This window comes from Solanum pennellii, chromosome 1 (genome assembly GCF_001406875.1).
Source record: "Solanum pennellii chromosome 1, SPENNV200".
NCBI lineage: Eukaryota > Viridiplantae > Streptophyta > Magnoliopsida > Solanales > Solanaceae > Solanum > Solanum pennellii.
The window spans coordinates 32,087,031-32,098,873 of record NC_028637.1 but is presented as its reverse complement, the minus strand read 5'-3'; positions in this window follow the sequence as shown (position 1 = coordinate 32,098,873).

The window sequence follows — 11,843 nt, the reverse complement described above, 5'->3', positions numbered from 1 at the left end:
TTCAAAGAAATGGGATAAGGCTTAAAAGGGTTCAAACAAGTTTCACACAATCACAAGGTTTCCCACAAAAGAGGTATAATGTCAAATTGTTACACTCTTTGATATTTTTGCCAAAGATCGTTTCAAGAGTTTTCATCACTTAGTCAAATGGACAATTGCAAAAAGATCTAGGTATCATCAAATATTGTTCACGATAAGCTCATCAGACAATGCATTTTCACAAATATCAAACAAGACTCCACACTTTTTCTAATGTGCAATGTTCATCAAAAGAGACTCAATTCGATAATCGTCTAGTCACAATGAGATCTAAAAAGTTCACATATGGTCATTGAAACTTCATTTGGCCTCATCGTAGCCACACAATAATTTTTTGTTCTATTACGAGTACTATTTAAGTCATCGATACTCAAATTAGCACGAGAATAGCCATATTCAAACAAATCAAAAGGAGGCAAAAAAAGTTCTAAGAAGGGTACAAAAACCATTTGCAATTAACACAAGGAGCCACAAGCTCAAACATACACATGAAAAAAAAACAATTTACACTATATAACCCAACCTATAAACAAAAGCAATAATCACAAGAGATACGTATGGAAATACCTCACCCTACCACAAAAAGGCAATTTGTCATAAAATGCAATACAAACACTAAAAATCAATAGAAATGACTTAAAGTGAGGGAAATAAAGGTCCAATCTAAACAGTCGCTCCATCTGTCGGGGCATCAGTGCCCGTGCAATATCACAACTACTAGTTCAACTGGACCTAACCATGGTGGTGGCTCTCAAGGAAGTCTGGCGCATAGTCTCAAATATCCCATCCTAAAGTTCATCTCGATCATCGTAACCAGTAGCATTTCGCTCCCTAAGGTGCTCGTCATCAGTCTACGCCTCTTATGCATTGGCTGCATCAAATAAAGAGGTGAAGTTTGTAGACTTTAAATATTCTACATCCTTTATAAAAATGACAACCTCGGCTCTCAAATCCATCATCTCTGAAGTCACCCCTACCTAATATCTCATGTCTCAACTCTTGCTTTGAGAGTTTCAATAGATGCTCTTAAAGGTTTCGGTGTAGCTAGGTTATCACTCTTCATCATCCATAGTACTGCAACCTCCAATCGCGTAGCCCTCATATCCACAGAATGGGCTAAGTACCCCATTTTCAAGATCATAGCGTGAGTAATCGTAGCGGGCTGGGACATAGCAGAAACACTAAGAATCTAGGATTAAGTGGAAGTACGTGAATTCCTAGAGGTCAGAGTAGGAAAAGATGCCTCTATAGGTATAAAATCAACATACACATCTTGGGATGTGTCCATAGGAGGATTTTCTCCTCCTTTCTACCTCCTCCTGAGTGTATTTGTGTTCTATACACCGGATATCTGTGAGGAATATAGTAGTGAGCTCGATGTCTCTCATCTCATCATGACGAACTCCATGCTTAAATAGGCTACCTTTGCATGACGTAGAATTGATTCATTTTGTGAATGCATGATGTAGCTGATGATGAACTCAAACTAGTACCGTGAAGCTACATTCAAACCCTTATCATTTATCTAGACTCCCAGCTCGACCAACCTTATAGGGATATCAAAAAATAAGGGGGGGAGGGGCAATCAAGACCTTAAGGTCATCTAGGGACTAAGCAATCACAAGACCCCTCAAACTCGTGTTCGAATTAGGCATCTCTTTCATGTATAACATTTATGTGGTTGCTCCTGCACCCCTTCTCTTCCACGGACAATAACAGCTCGTCTGAAGGCACTGGAGTTCCTATCCACATGAGGAACTAGATCATCATAAATAGAACTGGACACATGGACCAAATGGGGATCTATGGGCATCGATCCCTGGTGAAGATGTTGTATCTTTGTCAATTGAGTATCTTCCCTATAGACCTCCGTGTATAGTAACTTATTTTCAAGAATAGTACACAACATATAATCTTTTAATCTATTGAGTAGCCTAGAAGGAGGGACATGTACTGGGGGCACCGGGCACACATTTGGTGCCAGAGCTAGAACTGTATCTGATTTAAGACGGTGGCCTCTTGAGTTTTTATACGTCTGGGCGAGACCTTGTATGGATCACGACTCTCCTAGACTGGAGTCTCTGATCATAATTGGGCTTAGACAATGCATCTTAGAAGTCAAATGAGTCTCTCTCACGGCCGAAGTTATGATCTAGACCCTTAGAAATGGGATTCTTTCCCTTCCCCCCATAGGAGGTGCGGTCTTCCCATTTTGGGGGGAACTGCTGCCACTTTATTTATTTCTGTCATGCCTTTTTATGGGGCGACATATCTGGTTTAGTTTTACAAAATCCGCAAAAATATCAAAAAGAGCTAGATCCATTTCAAGGAAAAATGTAGAAAAAAAATAATGGTAGACAGACATGTCGAACCACTTTAGAGAGCATGATCGGGCTTACCAAAATTAATGGCTCAAAAGTTCGTAGAAAAATTTGCATGTCGGCGATGGGAGGGGCCTTTCGACGAATCACCCATAGAATTCAGCGAGCAAGGACTAGCCTGCCAAAATTTATAGTGTATTTTAAGGGTTAGTGATGCAGAAAGGTTGATCAAAGAAGACTTCCAACAAGTCGTCGAGTGCGCATGGGGAACTAATTCTTCTCGATGAAAGTTAAAAAACCTAAAAACAAAATTTGCTTGAAAATAAAGGAGATCTAAGGGATTTTGGCGAACCGCCGAGTTCTTCGGTGAGCTCGACGCACCTTGTCAAACTTTCTAATGTGCCTACATTCTACCCGAACATCAAAAATCAACCTCGTAGCCCAAAAAAAAAATACACTAACCCAATAAAACTTAGACCAAAGAGACCCTAGCCCTAAGATACTCTGACTTTTCCCAGTTTGGCCAACATTGATAATTTGACAACTTATACCGTTAGGAATAATGCCAAACACTCCATCGTCGGGAGAAATATGAAATTTAGCACAATTATGGGTTACTCAGACTTTACTCTATCTAGACCCAACAACATTAATGCACAACCAAAAAATATTGATCAATTTTAAAGCATTAAAATTTGGGAAATAAACAATATAGGCATTTTAGGAAAGATATTCAAATTGATATAGACAAATAAACAAAAAAACAATGATTTAGAAAGTCCCAAAACAAATCATTAATACCAAACAATTGCAAATGAGTAAAAACCGCTAAATACGAGTTCGGGGTTCAGAAAAACATCCTGTAATTCAAAATATATACTTTGAAATGTTAGGCAACAAAGATTTACAACTCCTAACACATAATTGACAACTAAGAAATAGTAAAAACACAAAAATAGAAGAAAATATAGTGCATGTATGATTTTGAGAATTTAATAAGTAAAGGAATGTGATTGAGATTAAATGTTTAAACCTTTGGCCTTAAAATTGTCCATTTCTTTCCTTTTTGGTGATATTAATTATTCTCACCTAACCAACTGGTGACACACCCAGTGCGTTCTTATCTCTCCAAGTTTTAAAGGACCTTCAGTTTACTTGGGGGTCCAACAGTGGACTAAGTCGTCATCACCGACCTATTTGGTAATACACTGACTAGTCCATGGGCTCGCCGAATTTGACAGACTCTAATCTTAAAATTTCTTGAGTCCAATAGCGGTCCAGGTCGGGCTCGCTGACCTCTTTGTCTCTTCGCCAAATGGACATATTGCTCGCCAACCTGAACTTTTCAAACACATCCTACACTTAAATATGAAAATCAACACATGATTATTTTTAAGACAAAGTAAAGAAAATAAAAAATTGGGTTACCTCCCAAGACAAGGCCTTAGTTAACATCGTGGCACGATGCAAGTCATAATTCAAACAATATTCTTTGTGTTTCTCACAGTGTCACTAGGAAACCCCCCCGCCCCCCTATTTTTTCTTGTTTAAATGAGACGAGGGCTGGCCTATTTGGGTCTCCAACTGCTTCATAGAGACGGAATGAGCATTAACCATCTGGCAAAGGGTTGATACACCTTCTTTCATCTCTGTCAAAACTTTATCGGACCCCTCAAACATATTGAGAATAGGAGAAATCACAACCTTAGACCAGACACCCTCAAAATATTTTGGCTTTTGACACAATTGGGAAAAATGTACTTGTCCTTTTCCCCATCCCATTACTTCAAAGTGGGGTTACGATCCCTCCACTCTCTATCGCGATCTCTCCATACATCATTCCTTCTCCATCCTTGGCTATCACACTGCCTCTGATAGTTTGCGGGATAATAACCTCTTTGATTGGTTAGGAATTTCACCTTCTTGTTATCTAGCGCTTCAAACATGGCTTCTTCATGGTTTGCACAACCGACACCCAAAACATTGACACTTCGAATACAAGCTCCCATAACATTTTGGACAAAATGTCAAGTTGGGTCATGATCTTTGGCATGTTTTTGTCCCTCTATTGGTCTTTCACATGTTTCTCCTTGGCGAATTTATATGTGATGGGGGTGACCAGATTCTTATGGGTGTACCATACCCGGTTAATTTTCGTCACAACATCCAAGTGTTGGGCTGCTATAACATAAGGTTGTTGCATCAAACCTCCCGGAGAAAGTTGGTCAGCTACTCCCTTGTTCATCGAATCAAGGCTTTGCCAAAAGTATTACAGCATATCATTGTTGGGCGAACCATGAGTATTACATTGTAGCACCAACTTCTTGAATCTTAACGAAGTCTCATTAATTGGTTCACCCCCCAAACGCTTAAATTTGTGGATGCAATCCCTAAGTGTCATCATCTTTGAACAAGGGAAAAGTCACACTTGAAATGCGTTGAAAAGTTCTTCCCATGAAGTGATAGAGTCTCTTAGAAATTCAAGCAACCACTTGCATGATTATCCCATTAAAGTGAATGGAAACACCTCAACCGGACAGACTTTTGGGATATGCCTTGAAGGAGAATGGCCAACAAACATCAACAAAGTTTGGAATTTGCTCATGGGGATCCTCATGAGCAAACTCCCCAAAAAACAACTTTAATTGCAACAGCAGCATCATAATAATTGTGATGTACAACAAAGTGTTCCCTTCAATTTGAGGAAAGAGAGTATCACAAAATCCGCCCATTAGATTTGGGTCATTAACATTCAGCTCATTGACATCGTTGGGGTAGCTGATGTTATCTTGGTGGTCAACATGGTTACCATTGCTTTTCTTGAAACTCATTTCCTCTGTTTCAAACATAAACAATTAAACCAAAATTAAAAGTCAGTAAATTCAAGTATGACTAACAATAAAAAATTAAAAGTCATGAAAAGAATCTAAAACAACACCACACCCCGGCAACGTCACATGATTTAAAGTATCAAAGATACTTCACCTTATTCTAAGTGTCAACAATCGCTAGTCAGTATAAAACCCAACTAAATGAGTTGGTGTCTAATCCTACAGGGAGTTGTACGTGTTTGAGAATCAATTGGGAAGTATGAATATTGTCAAATCAATCATAAGAATAGACATTATCGAATGAAAACATTATCCAAATTAGGGGGTGAAACGAATGTCAAATGAAGGAGGGTTTGGTGATAGTTATCAAGTACAACAACAACAAACAATAACAAATACAATAATTAGATAGGTTCTTCGGAAGTGATTTGATTATAGGCTAATAAAGACAAATGGGTAATTAAAATTATTAGGAAATAGTTGTATATTAGTGAGTAAGGTAGGTCGTAGATGGAATAAATTTTTTCTCGAACAATTTACCCCGAACAAAGTTGATTTCTATCAAACATCAACAATGAAGGAAAACAAGACCAGCTTACACCTTAGTCTATGAATCTCTCGAGTTCAATATGGTGGGACTATGTTAAGGATTCACTCTCAAGCTGAACCCATGTCAAACAACTACCCACTAAGCATCAATAAATAATATTGGTTTTAAAATCTCTGTCTCGAGTGGGCCAAAAACACAATAGTAGAACTGTATATGCAACTATAATTCTTAAATTTTACCCACAATTACTGATTAAAATAACTTCTAAACACATTTAAATTAACAATTAGAAATACCCATACAGTAAATTTACCCATAATCACATAATGACACCCCAATAGTTGAAGTTTTAGCTAGACATTATAAAATGATAAAAATCATTACAAAATTGAGTTTCCATCAACTGGTAAGATTTATTTCGTTCTTACAATGTTCCAATTTGAAGAATCTCAAAGACCCACTTTCAATTTCTCAAAAAAAACCTTAGCTCTTCAAAATTTAAGAAAAACTTGTCTCAACGCTCAGAGTTTCATATCAAAAACAAAAATTGAAAATTCAATAATAATCTCCTCTAAAATAAATTCTCATAAATGTAATTATAGTAGCCAAAAGTATGTTGCGAAGGGCCATTCAGTGCTGTAAGTAGGGCTCGCCGATCTACTCAGCTTTCCACCCTTTCGTCTATTTTCTCATCCTTATTTCTTGGCCTTCAGCTTCCTCAAGGTGTGCAACTTTGGACAATCCAACATTTTATCGTGAAACCAATCAGGGATCCGCCAGCTACTCCTTTTTATTTTCATCCTTGTTTTCTTCCTCAAAGATCGGCACACTGGAACTTTAGGCAGTCAAATAGCTATTTGTAGACTTGCCAAGTGAACAAGGCAATCATCGAGTATTCTTTTCTTCGCTCGTTCAGCTCGCTTCGTTCCTTTTTACAAATTAGTCTCCTTGCATTCGTTCAGCTCGCTTCATTCCTTTTTACAAATTAGTCTCCTTGTTTATCACCTCAATCCATACACCTTGAGATCAAGGGTTTTACATTAGTTATTGGCATAAAATAAGAATTTGAGGACACTAATTCATAGAAAATAAAACTCTAAATAAGTCCAAATTTCAGACTTATCAATTCCTTTGTTGGAGAACCTTTTTTTGAACTTTTGTCTCCCTTGACCCTAAAATTTACCTTTGGAAGAATTCCCATTAACGGTCCTTGCTCTTTTTGCTTCACGATTTAGTTAAATAGCTTTTCTTCCTCAAGTTGTTCGCATAAAACATGAGACGTGAATTATTCATACATGGTATTGCCAAACGACTTTCATTGGCTACCATGTAAGATACCCCCATTGACATTTGTTCATCTTGGCCCTCGAATTAATAGCTAAGGTTAGAGTATACCTGGAAAATTGAGTGAATTTAATGGCATATTCTTTCACAGTCAAACCCCCACGCTGAAGATTTATTGACTCTTGCATTTTTTGTTCCCTCAACTCTAGGGGAAAGAATCTATCAACAATGCCCGACTTTAACAATTCCCAATCTATAAGGCCATTTCTACGGGTCTTCTACCTTTCCATTGCACATACCATACGAGATCCACATCCTTCAACATGTAGGCATATAATTATGCCTTCTCTTGTGAAGACAATCCCATAGCATCAAGCATTTTGTAACCTTCATCATAAACCATTGTGAAGCCTCTTCCACCATGGATTCGTGGAATTCGGGAGGATTTATTCTAGAACATACCATATGCTTGAAGAATTTTACTAACATTAGGGTTACTGTGAGTCCTAGTATCCATATTGACTTGGGCCGTCACGACTTGTGTTAATATTTTGGAGAGCCAACATTACTTCCACATTAGTCATAGCCCCTGCGTCAATAGGATCTAGAGGACCTTGGGTACTTATGGGAGTAACTCCCTCATTCACATTCTAATATTCCATCCTTATTGTGTTCACCCTTCTTGAATTCGTATCCTAAAGACACAAGAGAAAGGTTAGGAAATTCATTTCAAAGTTAAAACTGTAAGGCACGACTAAAGAGTAATGAAAAAACTGAGATTTCCTAACATCTTATAACCTCTAAATCATAAATGTGGCGCGCTTCACACTCATGAACAAGACTCTACTTGACGTGGTTTATGCGAGATAATCCTAGAGTGATACTAAACCTTTTGCTTTTATACTAAGTTTATCGCGACCAAGGGGTGCCCCATAGATGTAACACGATGTACTCGACTTTGAAGGGGTCTTATTTAATCCCTTAGCATATCATAAACATAAGTAATAAGAATGATTTAGAGTAAAAACTTTTTACAATAGAAGTCTTTTCATAAAAACCAAAAGAAAGTCAAGACATTGTCTCAATAAACCATCTAACAATCAAGTATGAATAAGGGTCACAACCCTTTACAACATGGTCTCAAAAGAAGAAGTAGAAGAAACTAGAAATGAACAACTTCAATCCTCGAATCATGAGGACTCACCAAAAGCGTGGAGACAATCAATCCAAGCTTTGCACAAAGGTAGAAGTACACCTTAATGCTCGAGACATACACTTAAAGAATAATATAGAAAATATGGGTTAGCACAAAGTTTCACTAAGTATGATAGTCATACATAAAAATTCCTAAACATGATAAAAATGTTATTTAGTTGGAACCATTCATTTTATCATGTTTAAGAGTAATCATGCACATTTATGAAGAAGCATAAGTCAAACCCTCTCATAAGCAACCTTAATCTATACTTGTGCAATGCATAGATAAGATCCCATAATCCTCTGTATGTACTATTTTAATCCAGCGTAATCATATATATCATACTTTGTCGTCATGCATATCCAATACTCATAGACAAGGAAACATTCACGTTCATAACTTGTAGCATGTAAAGTCACTCTTAAAAACAATTCATATCGTCCATGCATAAATCCATAATCGTCATAGCATAAGGAAACCACACCATAACCCTTTTCAATGTCTACTTGTGCAATGCATAAGTAAAGTCACATACCCCTACTTACACTAACTAGATATCATTGATAAGTCATAAGTATCGTTCATGTTAATGTTCATAATACATATTCTTTTCACGTAAGGAAATATCATTTACCGATAGACCATGTAAGCTATATGGAATCCTGTTTCATGACCCCACACCAAAAAGATGTGTCCTACTTGCCTAAGGTAGAAGTCATGTTTTATAGATTAGGTGGATCCACTAGCTAAAGACCTATGTTGGAACATAGTTACGAATCAACTGAGTGCAACTAGAAACCTTAATTTTATGATGTAAGAGCTTTCCATGTCATAAAATAATGATTTGGGAACCAAAACTGACTGGCGTAAAAGGAACCCATTCGGAGGCCAGATTAAGTGGCGTAAAAGCTTCCATCTCATATTCATATCTGGTTGGTTCTAGATATAATTCCCTTTAAATTTATGTTAAGACTTTACTTAATTTCATGTTCAAGAAACAATGCCCTAAAACTCAACTCAACATGATATCATGATAGATTATTGATTTATTAGGTGAGAGTGGCCATTCAACCTTAGAATCATTAATATGTGAGTAAACCTTTCACATCATATTCATAGTGTGTTCATGAGAACATATTTTCTATCAATACAAAAAATTATCATAATCATAGACATTTCATGTATAGTCATTTTTAAGGGTATGGGGAGAATGATCTTTCAATAACTATACTATAGTCATAGGATCTTCACTTTCTAAGTAAATCATAAGATCATAGACTATTCTCATAAACATGTACAAACCCTCGTAATTTTCCCTTCAAGGACCACAAATAACATTCAACCCAATCTTCTAAAATTACTACATCAGATATGGAGAATCTCATGATTCAATAACCTCAATCAATACATATATATTATATTAACATGATTTTTATAATCAATCCACCCACATCATAAAGTCACATTTTAGTAATATAGGGAATTCATGGGTTCGTGGGAGGATTTCATCATATATCAACAATTAGTCATCAGTACAATCATTATAGATCATAAATTAATCATTAAAAATGTTTTGAAAGAGAACCCATGTCTTAGATTGAAACCCTACCTTTTGGGGGAAATGAAAGCTTTGAAATCAAGTTTTAGAGAGATTGTATGGGTGAAAGCTACGCATAGAGGGAAACCACAATCCATTGATAATGAATCTTCAAAGAATTTTAAAAAGAAACGTTGAATTTTTCAAACCCTAGCTCCAATTCTACTCTTTTTCTTCTTCTTCATAGAGTTATAGAGAGAAATATTGTGAGGAAGATAAAGGTTTTGGATTTTCTTTTTGATTCTAAGTGACTTAAGAAATTTTAGTCCGAAAAGCTTATATACTATATAGGAAAAGTGTACATCATTGTATAATTAATTTAGAAAGAATAACTAAATAAATTAAAGGACATTATTGGTTGAGAGGTATGAAGAGAGACATTGCCGAGTTCATTTCCAAATATTTGGTTTGTTAGCAAATAAAGGCAGAGCATAAGGTCCTAGTTGATTTACCACACCCCTTGTCGATGCAAGAATGGAAAGTCAATAGAATAACTATGGACTTTGTTTCATGACTTCCTCGCACATTATGCAATATGGGTGATTGTGGAGAGGCTGACCAATAGTGCTCACTTTTTTGTCAATCAAAATAGATTACTCTTTTGAGCGTTTAGCCGAGTTGTACATAAATGAGATTGTAAGACTATATGGGATACATTCGTCGATTATATTGGACTAGGACCCAAGGTTTACATCTAGATTTTGGGGCAGCTTGCAGGAAGCTTTTTGCACTAAATTGAAATTCAACACTTCATTCCATCCTCAAACAGATAGCTAGTAATAAAGAGTACTGATACAAATTTTAGACGATATGCTTCGAGCTTGCATTATGGAGTTTGAGTGTAGTTGGGACAAACACATTCCTTTGGTAGTAAAATGTCAGATCCCTCTTTGTTGGAGTGAATTTATTGATAGAAGGATTATTGGTCCTAAAATTGTGCAACAAATAGCGGAAAAGGTAAAAATTATCAAAGATTCTCTAAAGATTTCTTAGGATAGAAAAAAGTCTATGCTGATCTTAAAAGATGTGACATTGAATATAAAGGAGTATATAAAGTATTCTTAAAGGTTTATCTATGGAAAAAGATTATGTAATTTGGCAAATAAGGAAAACTTAGTCCCCGATTTAGTGGTCCCTATGAGACACTTGAAAGGGTTAGGCCAGTTGCATATAAAATGGCTTTGCCACCTAAGTTAGAAAAGATCCACAATGTCTTCCACGTTTCTATGATCAAAAGACATTATTTTTATCCATCTTGTCTTCTTGGAGTTGAATCTACTGAGATTAATCCTTACCCGACGTATAATGAAGCACCTATCGTAATCAAGCTCAGGAAGCAAAGAAGGTTAGAAACAAGAGAATCTCCGAAAAAAAATTCTTATGGCCTAGACTAGTTTTTGGAGGTCCATCAAATAAAGGAAGGTTTGATAATTCTAAGGTTGGTAGTGATAACAAGACACCTCAACAAAAGAATAATAGACCAGCTTTTCTAAAACTTGCACTCCAAATTATGCACAAGGCAAGACTCATGTTCCCACTTGTCCGCATTATGGAAAGAATTATTATGGTACATGTGGGAGAGCCTCTGGAGTAGGTTTTAATTGTGGGAGCTTGGATCATAAAGTGAACGGAGGTCCTAATCCTAATAATGCTCCTTCTTTGAAAACTGAAGACTCGGTTCATAATGTTAGAACAAAAAAACTCAAGAAACCGATTTGAAAAAATAAAAATAGAGTGAACTTTTGAAATTCCTTGTGTATATTAATCTGCAGAAAGTATGAATTTATACAAAGAAAAAACATAAACATTTAAACTAAAATAAGAACATGTGCCACTAACTACCATAAAAGAGGGCAACAAACAGCTAATAATGGGGCCACTAACTTCAGAAAGTTGAACAACTAAAGTTGACTAAGTCTAGCTAGAAATTAGGAACACTAAATTGAAATAAGTATAAAATAGTAAAAATAATAATAATCTGAAAAAATGCCAATAGTATAATCTTCAAACCTTTCCTTTGGCC